This window comes from Mesoplodon mirus (genome assembly GCF_964341445.2).
Source record: "Mesoplodon mirus genome assembly, chromosome: 6".
Lineage (NCBI taxonomy): Eukaryota > Metazoa > Chordata > Mammalia > Artiodactyla > Ziphiidae > Mesoplodon > Mesoplodon mirus.
In genome coordinates, this window is record NC_138982.1 from 76,620,593 (window position 1) to 76,629,921 (window position 9,329).

A 9,329-nucleotide genomic window follows, 5' to 3' on the forward strand; every position below is an offset into this window, starting at 1 on the left:
ACACGGCAGGTAAGGGTTCCCAGTAGGAACCGTAAACACAGTGTTTCCTCATCGCAGCAGTGGTTCAGCAGTGCGGACCGTCTGCATTCCACCTAGGAGCTGCTAGGCCGGAGTCCGGGAGGACTTTGGAACGCTTGGCCAAATAGGTGGGCAGCGAAGAGAGCAGAGTGTTGCCTTTCCTCCTTCATGCAGGGAACCAGTCCCAATTGCCTAAGGTATCTCTTTTTGATGAGGTCGCCCAAGAAGACACATTGGGAACACAGTGTTTTTCCATGCGACGTGGTGAGCCCCCAGGAGTCCTAGGAGTCCTGAACAGCACACTCGCGTCAAGCCACTGCTTTGCCTGAGGCTTCTGGGCAAAGGCTGCCTGGCGCCAAGCATTGTGGATGCTCTCCCCGGACCTTGGTTCTTTGTACTTCGTGATCAGTGTGCGGTGCCCTGAACCTGCCAGAAGCCTAGCAGTGTTCAGGGGCAAACTGTCGGTTTGCAAGACTGCCTCTAAAGTCGAGTCACGGCTTGCCAGAAAGTGCCGACAGGTGAAGAACACTCAGAAGGGACACTGCGCACCTTGTTTCCTATTGCTCCTCAGCTTCCGCACTGAGAGCCCTGACGGTCCACGTACGAACTTTTACAGCTCTGCTCAGGGGCACTTTTGAATGTTTTGGTCAGGAAGTTTTCCGGCAAAGAGAACTGGCTGTTGCGGCTCACTCTGCATTCACAGAGATGAACCCGGGCACTTTTAGAGTGGACAGAGGCGCAGGGCCCCAAGAACACTTCCGCCACCCAGTGTTCTTCCAAGGCATATGCTGAGGCAGCAGCAGCCTCCAGAGGGGCATGCTAACTTTCATGCACTACATGCTTAAGGTGTCCTGGCCAAACTCTGCACGAGTCCATTCATGGACGGAATCCCTAACCTTACTTTGGTCCTTGTGGAACAGTAGAGTGTTCCCTTTAGGGACATGGGGCGCCAGGAAAGCCTCCTGCACGGAGGAGAAGAGAGAGGGTTTCTCCAGTCACACTGCCTTGCCCTTCGCCAAGCCGTTCTAACGGTGAAGAGAGCACGAGCAACCGCACTGGTTCTCAGCACACTTTGAGGCCGCCCTTTCAGCTCTCCCACTGGGAAAGTAATGCTCCTGGCTTTAGGGAACCAATATCAACATGGATCCCAGCACATGTGTCTGTAGTTTTGGACCACGAGAAAGAGACGCAACCAGCACCCTGGCGCTTCCCGGAGAAAATTTGGGCACCCAGGTGCTCCTGCATGGGCTGAAGGGCTTCGAGGATATAATTTCTGGGGATAGGCAACAGTGTCCGCGTGTCTTACAAAACCCCAGGTAGCGTTGAAAGGGCAAACTGTACGTTTGTCTGGCTGCCTCTGAAGTCGACCTTCTGCTCCCACAGAGACACGGCAGGTAAGGGTTCCCAGTAGGAACCGTAAACACAGTGTTTCCTCATCGCAGCAGTGGTTCAGCAGTGCGGACCGTCTGCATTCCACCTAGGAGCTGCTAGGCCGGAGTCCGGGAGGACTTTGGAACGCTTGGCCAAATAGGTGGGCAGCGAAGAGAGCAGAGTGTTGCCTTTCCTCCTTCATGCAGGGAACCAGTCCCAATTGCCTAAGGTATCTCTTTTTGGTGAGGTCGCCCAAGAAGACACATTGGGAACACAGTGTTTTTCCATGCGACGTGGTGAGCCCCCAGGAGTCCTAGGAGTCCTGAACAGCACACTCGCGTCAAGCCACTGCTTTGCCTGAGGCTTCTGGGCAAAGGCTGCCTGGCGCCAAGCATTGTGGATGCTCTCCCCGGACCTTGATTCTTTGTACTTCGTGATCAGTGTGCGGTGCCCTGAACCTGCCAGAAGCCTAGCAGTGTTCAGGGGCAAACTGTGGGTTTGCAAGCCTGCCTCTAAAGTCGAGTCACGGCTTGCCAGAAAGTGCCGACAGGTGAAGAACACCCAGAAGGGACACTGCGCACCTTGTTTCCTATTGCTCCTCAGCCTCAGCACTGAGAGCCCTGACGATCCACGTACGAACTGTTACAGCTCTGCTCAGGGGCACTTTTGAATGTTTTGGTCAGGAAGTTATCCGGCAAAGAGAACAGGCTGTTGCGGCTCACTCTGCATTCACAGAGATGAACCGGGGCACTTTTAGAGTGGACAGAGGCACAGGGCCCCAAGAACACTTCCGCCACCCAGTGTTCTTCCAAGGCATATGCTGAAGCAGCAGCAGCCTCCAGAGGGGCATGCTAACTTTCATGCACTACATGCTTAAGGTGTCCTGGCCAAACTCTGCACGAGTCCATTCATGGATGGCATCCCGGACCCTTACTTTGGTCCCTGTGGAACAGTAGAGTGTGCCCTTTAGGGACATGGGGCGCCAGGAAAGCCTCCTGCACGGAGGAGAAGAGAGAGGGTTTCTCCAGTCACACTGCCTTGCCCTTCGCAAAGCCGTTCTAACGGCGAAGAGAGCACGAGCAACCGCACTGGTTCCCAGCACACTTTGAGGCCGCCCTTTCAGCTCGCCCACTGGGAAAGTAATGCTCCTGGCTTTAGGGAACCAATATCAACCTGGAACCCAGCACATGTCTCTGTAGTTTTGGACCACGAGAAAGAGACGCAACCAGCACCCTGGCGCTTCCCGGAGAAAATTTGGGCACCCAGGTGCCCCTGCATGGGCTGAAGGGCTTCGAGGATATAATTTCTGGGGATAGGCAACAGTGTCCGCGTGTCTTACAAAACCCCAGGTAGCGTTGAAAGGGCAAACTGTACGTTTGTCTGGCTGCCTCTGAAGTCGACCTTCTGCTCCCACAGAGACACGGCAGGTAAGGGTTCCCAGTAGGAACCGTAAACACAGTGTTTCCTCATCGCAGCAGTGGTTCAGCAGTGCGGACCGTCTGCATTCCACCTAGGAGCTGCTAGGCCGGAGTCCGGGAGGACTTTGGAACGCTTGGCCAAATAGGTGGGCAGCGAAGAGAGCAGAGTGTTGCCTTTCCTCCTTCATGCAGGGAACCAGTCCCAATTGCCTAAGGTATCTCTTTTTGGTGAGGTCGCCCAGGAAGACACATTGGGAACACAGTGTTTTTCCATGCGACGTGGTGAGCCCCCAGGAGTCCTAGGAGTCCTGAACAGCACACTCGCGTCAAGCCACTGCTTTGCCTGAGGCTTCTGGGCAAAGGCTGCCTGGCGCCAAGCATTGTGGATGCTCTCCCCGGACCTTGGTTCTTTGTACTTCGTGATCAGTGTGCGGTGCCCTGAACCTGCCAGAAGCCTAGCAGGGTTCAGGGGCAAACTGTCGGTTTGCAAGACTGCCTCTAAAGTCGAGTCACGGCTTGCCAGAAAGTGCCGACAGGTGAAGAACACTCAGAAGGGACACTGCGCACCTTGTTTCCTATTGCTCCTCAGCTTCCGCACTGAGAGCCCTGACGGTCCACGTACGAACTTTTACAGCTCTGCTCAGGGGCACTTTTGAATGTTTTGGTCAGGAAGTTTTCCGGCAAAGAGAACTGGCTGTTGCGGCTCACTCTGCATTCACAGAGATGAACCCGGGCACTTTTAGAGTGGACAGAGGCGCAGGGCCCCAAGAACACTTCCGCCACCCAGTGTTCTTCCAAGGCATATGCTGAGGCAGCAGCAGCCTCCAGAGGGGCATGCTAACTTTCATGCACTACATGCTTAAGGTGTCCTGGCCAAACTCTGCACGAGTCCATTCATGGACGGAATCCCTAACCTTACTTTGGTCCTTGTGGAACAGTAGAGTGTTCCCTTTAGGGACATGGGGCGCCAGGAAAGCCTCCTGCACGGAGGAGAAGAGAGAGGGTTTCTCCAGTCACACTGCCTTGCCCTTCGCCAAGCCGTTCTAACGGTGAAGAGAGCACGAGCAACCGCACTGGTTCTCAGCACACTTTGAGGCCGCACTTTCAGCTCTCCCACTGGGAAGGTAATGCTCCTGGCTTTAGGGAACCAATATCAACATGGAACCCAGCACATGTGTCTGTAGTTTTGGACCACGAGAAAGAGACGCAACCAGCACCCTGGCGCTTCCCGGAGAAAATTTGGGCACCCAGGTGCTCCTGCATGGGCTGAAGGGCTTCGAGGATATAATTTCTGGGGATAGGCAACAGTGTCCGCGTGTCTTACAAAACCCCAGGTAGCGTTGAAAGGGCAAACTGTACGTTTGTCTGGCTGCCTCTGAAGTCGACCTTCTGCTCCCACAGAGACACGGCAGGTAAGGGTTCCCAGTAGGAACCGTAAACACAGTGTTTCCTCATCGCAGCAGTGGTTCAGCAGTGCGGACCGTCTGCATTCCACCTAGGAGCTGCTAGGCCGGAGTCCGGGAGGACTTTGGAACGCTTGGCCAAATAGGTGGGCAGCGAAGAGAGCAGAGTGTTGCCTTTCCTCCTTCATGCAGGGAACCAGTCCCAATTGCCTAAGGTATCTCTTTTTGGTGAGGTCGCCCAAGAAGACACATTGGGAACACAGTGTTTTTCCATGCGACGTGGTGAGCCCCCAGGAGTCCTAGGAGTCCTGAACAGCACACTCGCGTCAAGCCACTGCTTTGCCTGAGGCTTCTGGGCAAAGGCTGCCTGGCGCCAAGCATTGTGGATGCTCTCCCCGGACCTTGATTCTTTGTACTTCGTGATCAGTGTGCGGTGCCCTGAACCTGCCAGAAGCCTAGCAGTGTTCAGGGGCAAACTGTGGGTTTGCAAGCCTGCCTCTAAAGTCGAGTCACGGCTTGCCAGAAAGTGCCGACAGGTGAAGAACACCCAGAAGGGACACTGCGCACCTTGTTTCCTATTGCTCCTCAGCCTCAGCACTGAGAGCCCTGACGATCCACGTACGAACTGTTACAGCTCTGCTCAGGGGCACTTTTGAATGTTTTGGTCAGGAAGTTATCCGGCAAAGAGAACAGGCTGTTGCGGCTCACTCTGCATTCACAGAGATGAACCGGGGCACTTTTAGAGTGGACAGAGGCGCAGGGCCCCAAGAACACTTCCGCCACCCAGTGTTCTTCCAAGGCATATGCTGAGGCAGCAGCAGCCTCCAGAGGGGCATGCTAACTTTCATGCACTACATGCTTAAGGTGTCCTGGCCAAACTCTGCACGAGTCCATTCATGGATGGAATCCCTAACCTTACTTTGGTCCTTGTGGAACAGTAGAGTGTTCCCTTTAGGGACATGGCGCGCCAGGAAAGCCTCCTGCACGGAGGAGAAGAGAAAGGGTTTCTCCAGTCACACTGCCTTGCCCTTCGCCAAGCCGTTCTAACGGTGAAGAGAGCACGAGCAACCGCACTGGTTCTCAGCACACTTTGAGGCCGCCCTTTCAGCTCTCCCACTGGGAAGGTAATGCTCCTGGCTTTAGGGAACCAATATCAACATGGAACCCAGCACATGTGTCTGTAGTTTTGGACCACGAGAAAGAGACGCAACCAGCACCCTGGCGCTTCCCGGAGAAAATTTGGGCACCCAGGTGCTCCTGCATGGGCTGAAGGGCTTCGAGGATATAATTTCTGGGGATAGGCAACAGTGTCCGCGTGTCTTACAAAACCCCAGGTAGCGTTGAAAGGGCAAACTGTACGTTTGTCTGGCTGCCTCTGAAGTCGACCTTCTGCTCCCACAGAGACACGGCAGGTAAGGGTTCCCAGTAGGAACCGTAAACACAGTGTTTCCTCATCGCAGCAGTGGTTCAGCAGTGCGGACCGTCTGCATTCCACCTAGGAGCTGCTAGGCCGGAGTCCGGGAGGACTTTGGAACGCTTGGCCAAATAGGTGGGCAGCGAAGAGAGCAGAGTGTTGCCTTTCCTCCTTCATGCAGGGAACCAGTCCCAATTGCCTAAGGTATCTCTTTTTGGTGAGGTCGCCCAAGAAGACACATTGGGAACACAGTGTTTTTCCATGCGACGTGGTGAGCCCCCAGGAGTCCTAGGAGTCCTGAACAGCACACTCGCGTCAAGCCACTGCTTTGCCTGAGGCTTCTGGGCAAAGGCTGCCTGGCGCCAAGCATTGTGGATGCTCTCCCCGGACCTTGGTTCTTTGTACTTCGTGATCAGTGTGCGGTGCCCTGAACCTGCCAGAAGCCTAGCAGTGTTCAGGGGCAAACTGTGGGTTTGCAAGCCTGCCTCTAAAGTCGAGTCACGGCTTGCCAGAAAGTGCCGACAGGTGAAGAACACCCAGAAGGGACACTGCGCACCTTGTTTCCTATTGCTCCTCAGCCTCAGCACTGAGAGCCCTGACGGTCCACGTACGAAATTTTACAGCTCTGCTCAGGGGCACTTTTGAATGTTTTGGTCAGGAAGTTTTCCGGCAAAGAGAACTGGCTGTTGTGGCTCACTCTGCATTCACTGAGATGAACCCGGGCACTTTTATAGTGGACAGAGGCGCAGGGCCCCAAGAACACTTCCGCCACCCAGTGTTCTTCCAAGGCATATGCTGAGGCAGCAGCAGCCTCCAGAGGGGCATGCTAACTTTCATGCACTACATGCTTAAGGTGTCCTGGCCAAACTCTGCACGAGTCCATTCATGGACGGAATCCCTAACCTTACTTTGGTCCTTGTGGAACAGTAGAGTGTTCCCTTTAGGGACATGGGGCGCCAGGAAAGCCTCCTGCACGGAGGAGAAGAGAGAGGGTTTCTCCAGTCACACTGCCTTGCCCTTCGCCAAGCCGTTCTAACGGTGAAGAGAGCACGAGCAATCGCACTGGTTCTCAGCACACTTTGAGGCCGCCCTTTCAGCTCTCCCACTGGGAAAGTAATGCTCCTGGCTTTAGGGAACCAATATCAACATGGATCCCAGCACATGTGTCTGTAGTTTTGGACCACGAGAAAGAGACGCAACCAGCACCCTGGCGCTTCCCGGAGAAAATTTGGGCACCCAGGTGCTCCTGCATGGGCTGAAGGGCTTCGAGGATATAATTTCTGGGGATAGGCAACAGTGTCCGCGTGTCTTACAAAACCCCAGGTAGCGTTGAAAGGGCAAACTGTACGTTTGTCTGGCTGCCTCTGAAGTCGACCTTCTGCTCCCACAGAGACACGGCAGGTAAGGGTTCCCAGTAGGAACCGTAAACACAGTGTTTCCTCATCGCAGCAGTGGTTCAGCAGTGCGGACCGTCTGCATTCCACCTAGGAGCTGCTAGGCCGGAGTCCGGGAGGACTTTGGAACGCTTGGCCAAATAGGTGGGCAGCGAAGAGAGCAGAGTGTTGCCTTTCCTCCTTCATGCAGGGAACCAGTCCCAATTGCCTAAGGTATCTCTTTTTGGTGAGGTCGCCCAAGAAGACACATTGGGAACACAGTGTTTTTCCATGCGACGTGGTGAGCCCCCAGGAGTCCTAGGAGTCCTGAACAGCACACTCGCGTCAAGCCACTGCTTTGCCTGAGGCTTCTGGGCAAAGGCTGCCTGGCGCCAAGCATTGTGGATGCTCTCCCCGGACCTTGATTCTTTGTACTTCGTGATCAGTGTGCGGTGCCCTGAACCTGCCAGAAGCCTAGCAGTGTTCAGGGGCAAACTGTGGGTTTGCAAGCCTGCCTCTAAAGTCGAGTCACGGCTTGCCAGAAAGTGCCGACAGGTGAAGAACACCCAGAAGGGACACTGCGCACCTTGTTTCCTATTGCTCCTCAGCCTCAGCACTGAGAGCCCTGACGATCCACGTACGAACTGTTACAGCTCTGCTCAGGGGCACTTTTGAATGTTTTGGTCAGGAAGTTATCCGGCAAAGAGAACAGGCTGTTGCGGCTCACTCTGCATTCACAGAGATGAACCGGGGCACTTTTAGAGTGGACAGAGGCGCAGGGCCCCAAGAACACTTCCGCCACCCAGTGTTCTTCCAAGGCATATGCTGAGGCAGCAGCAGCCTCCAGAGGGGCATGCTAACTTTCATGCACTACATGCTTAAGGTGTCCTGGCCAAACTCTGCACGAGTCCATTCATGGACGGAATCCCTAACCTTACTTTGGTCCTTGTGGAACAGTAGAGTGTTCCCTTTAGGGACATGGGGCGCCAGGAAAGCCTCCTGCACGGAGGAGAAGAGAGAGGGTTTCTCCAGTCACACTGCCTTGCCCTTCGCCAAGCCGTTCTAACGGTGAAGAGAGCACGAGCAACCGCACTGGTTCTCAGCACACTTTGAGGCCGCACTTTCAGCTCTCCCACTGGGAAGGTAATGCTCCTGGCTTTAGGGAACCAATATCAACATGGAACCCAGCACATGTCTCTGTAGTTTTGGACCACGAGAAAGAGACGCAACCAGCACCCTGGCGCTTCCCGGAGAAAATTTGGGCACCCAGGTGCTCCTGCATGGGCTGAAGGGCTTCGAGGATATAATTTCTGGGGATAGGCAACAGTGTCCGCGTGTCTTACAAAACCCCAGGTAGCGTTGAAAGGGCAAACTGTACGTTTGTCTGGCTGCCTCTGAAGTCGACCTTCTGCTCCCACAGAGACACGGCAGGTAAGGGTTCCCAGTAGGAACCGTAAACACAGTGTTTCCTCATCGCAGCAGTGGTTCAGCAGTGCGGACCGTCTGCATTCCACCTAGGAGCTGCTAGGCCGGAGTCCGGGAGGACTTTGGAACGCTTGGCCAAATAGGTGGGCAGCGAAGAGAGCAGAGTGTTGCCTTTCCTCCTTCATGCAGGGAACCAGTCCCAATTGCCTAAGGTATCTCTTTTTGGTGAGGTCGCCCAAGAAGACACATTGGGAACACAGTGTTTTTCCATGCGACGTGGTGAGCCCCCAGGAGTCCTAGGAGTCCTGAACAGCACACTCGCGTCAAGCCACTGCTTTGCCTGAGGCTTCTGGGCAAAGGCTGCCTGGCGCCAAGCATTGTGGATGCTCTCCCCGGACCTTGGTTCTTTGTACTTCGTGATCAGTGTGCGGTGCCCTGAACCTGCCAGAAGCCTAGCAGTGTTCAGGGGCAAACTGTGGGTTTGCAAGCCTGCCTCTAAAGTCGAGTCACGGCTTGCCAGAAAGTGCCGACAGGTGAAGAACACCCAGAAGGGACACTGCGCACCTTGTTTCCTATTGCTCCTCAGCCTCAGCACTGAGAGCCCTGACGATCCACGTACGAACTGTTACAGCTCTGCTCAGGGGCACTTTTGAATGTTTTGGTCAGGAAGTTATCCGGCAAAGAGAACAGGCTGTTGCGGCTCACTCTGCATTCACAGAGATGAACCGGGGCACTTTTAGAGTGGACAGAGGCGCAGGGCCCCAAGAACACTTCCGCCACCCAGTGTTCTTCCAAGGCATATGCTGAGGCAGCAGCAGCCTCCAGAGGGGCATGCTAACTTTCATGCACTACATGCTTAAGGTGTCCTGGCCAAACTCTGCACGAGTCCATTCATGGATGGAATCCC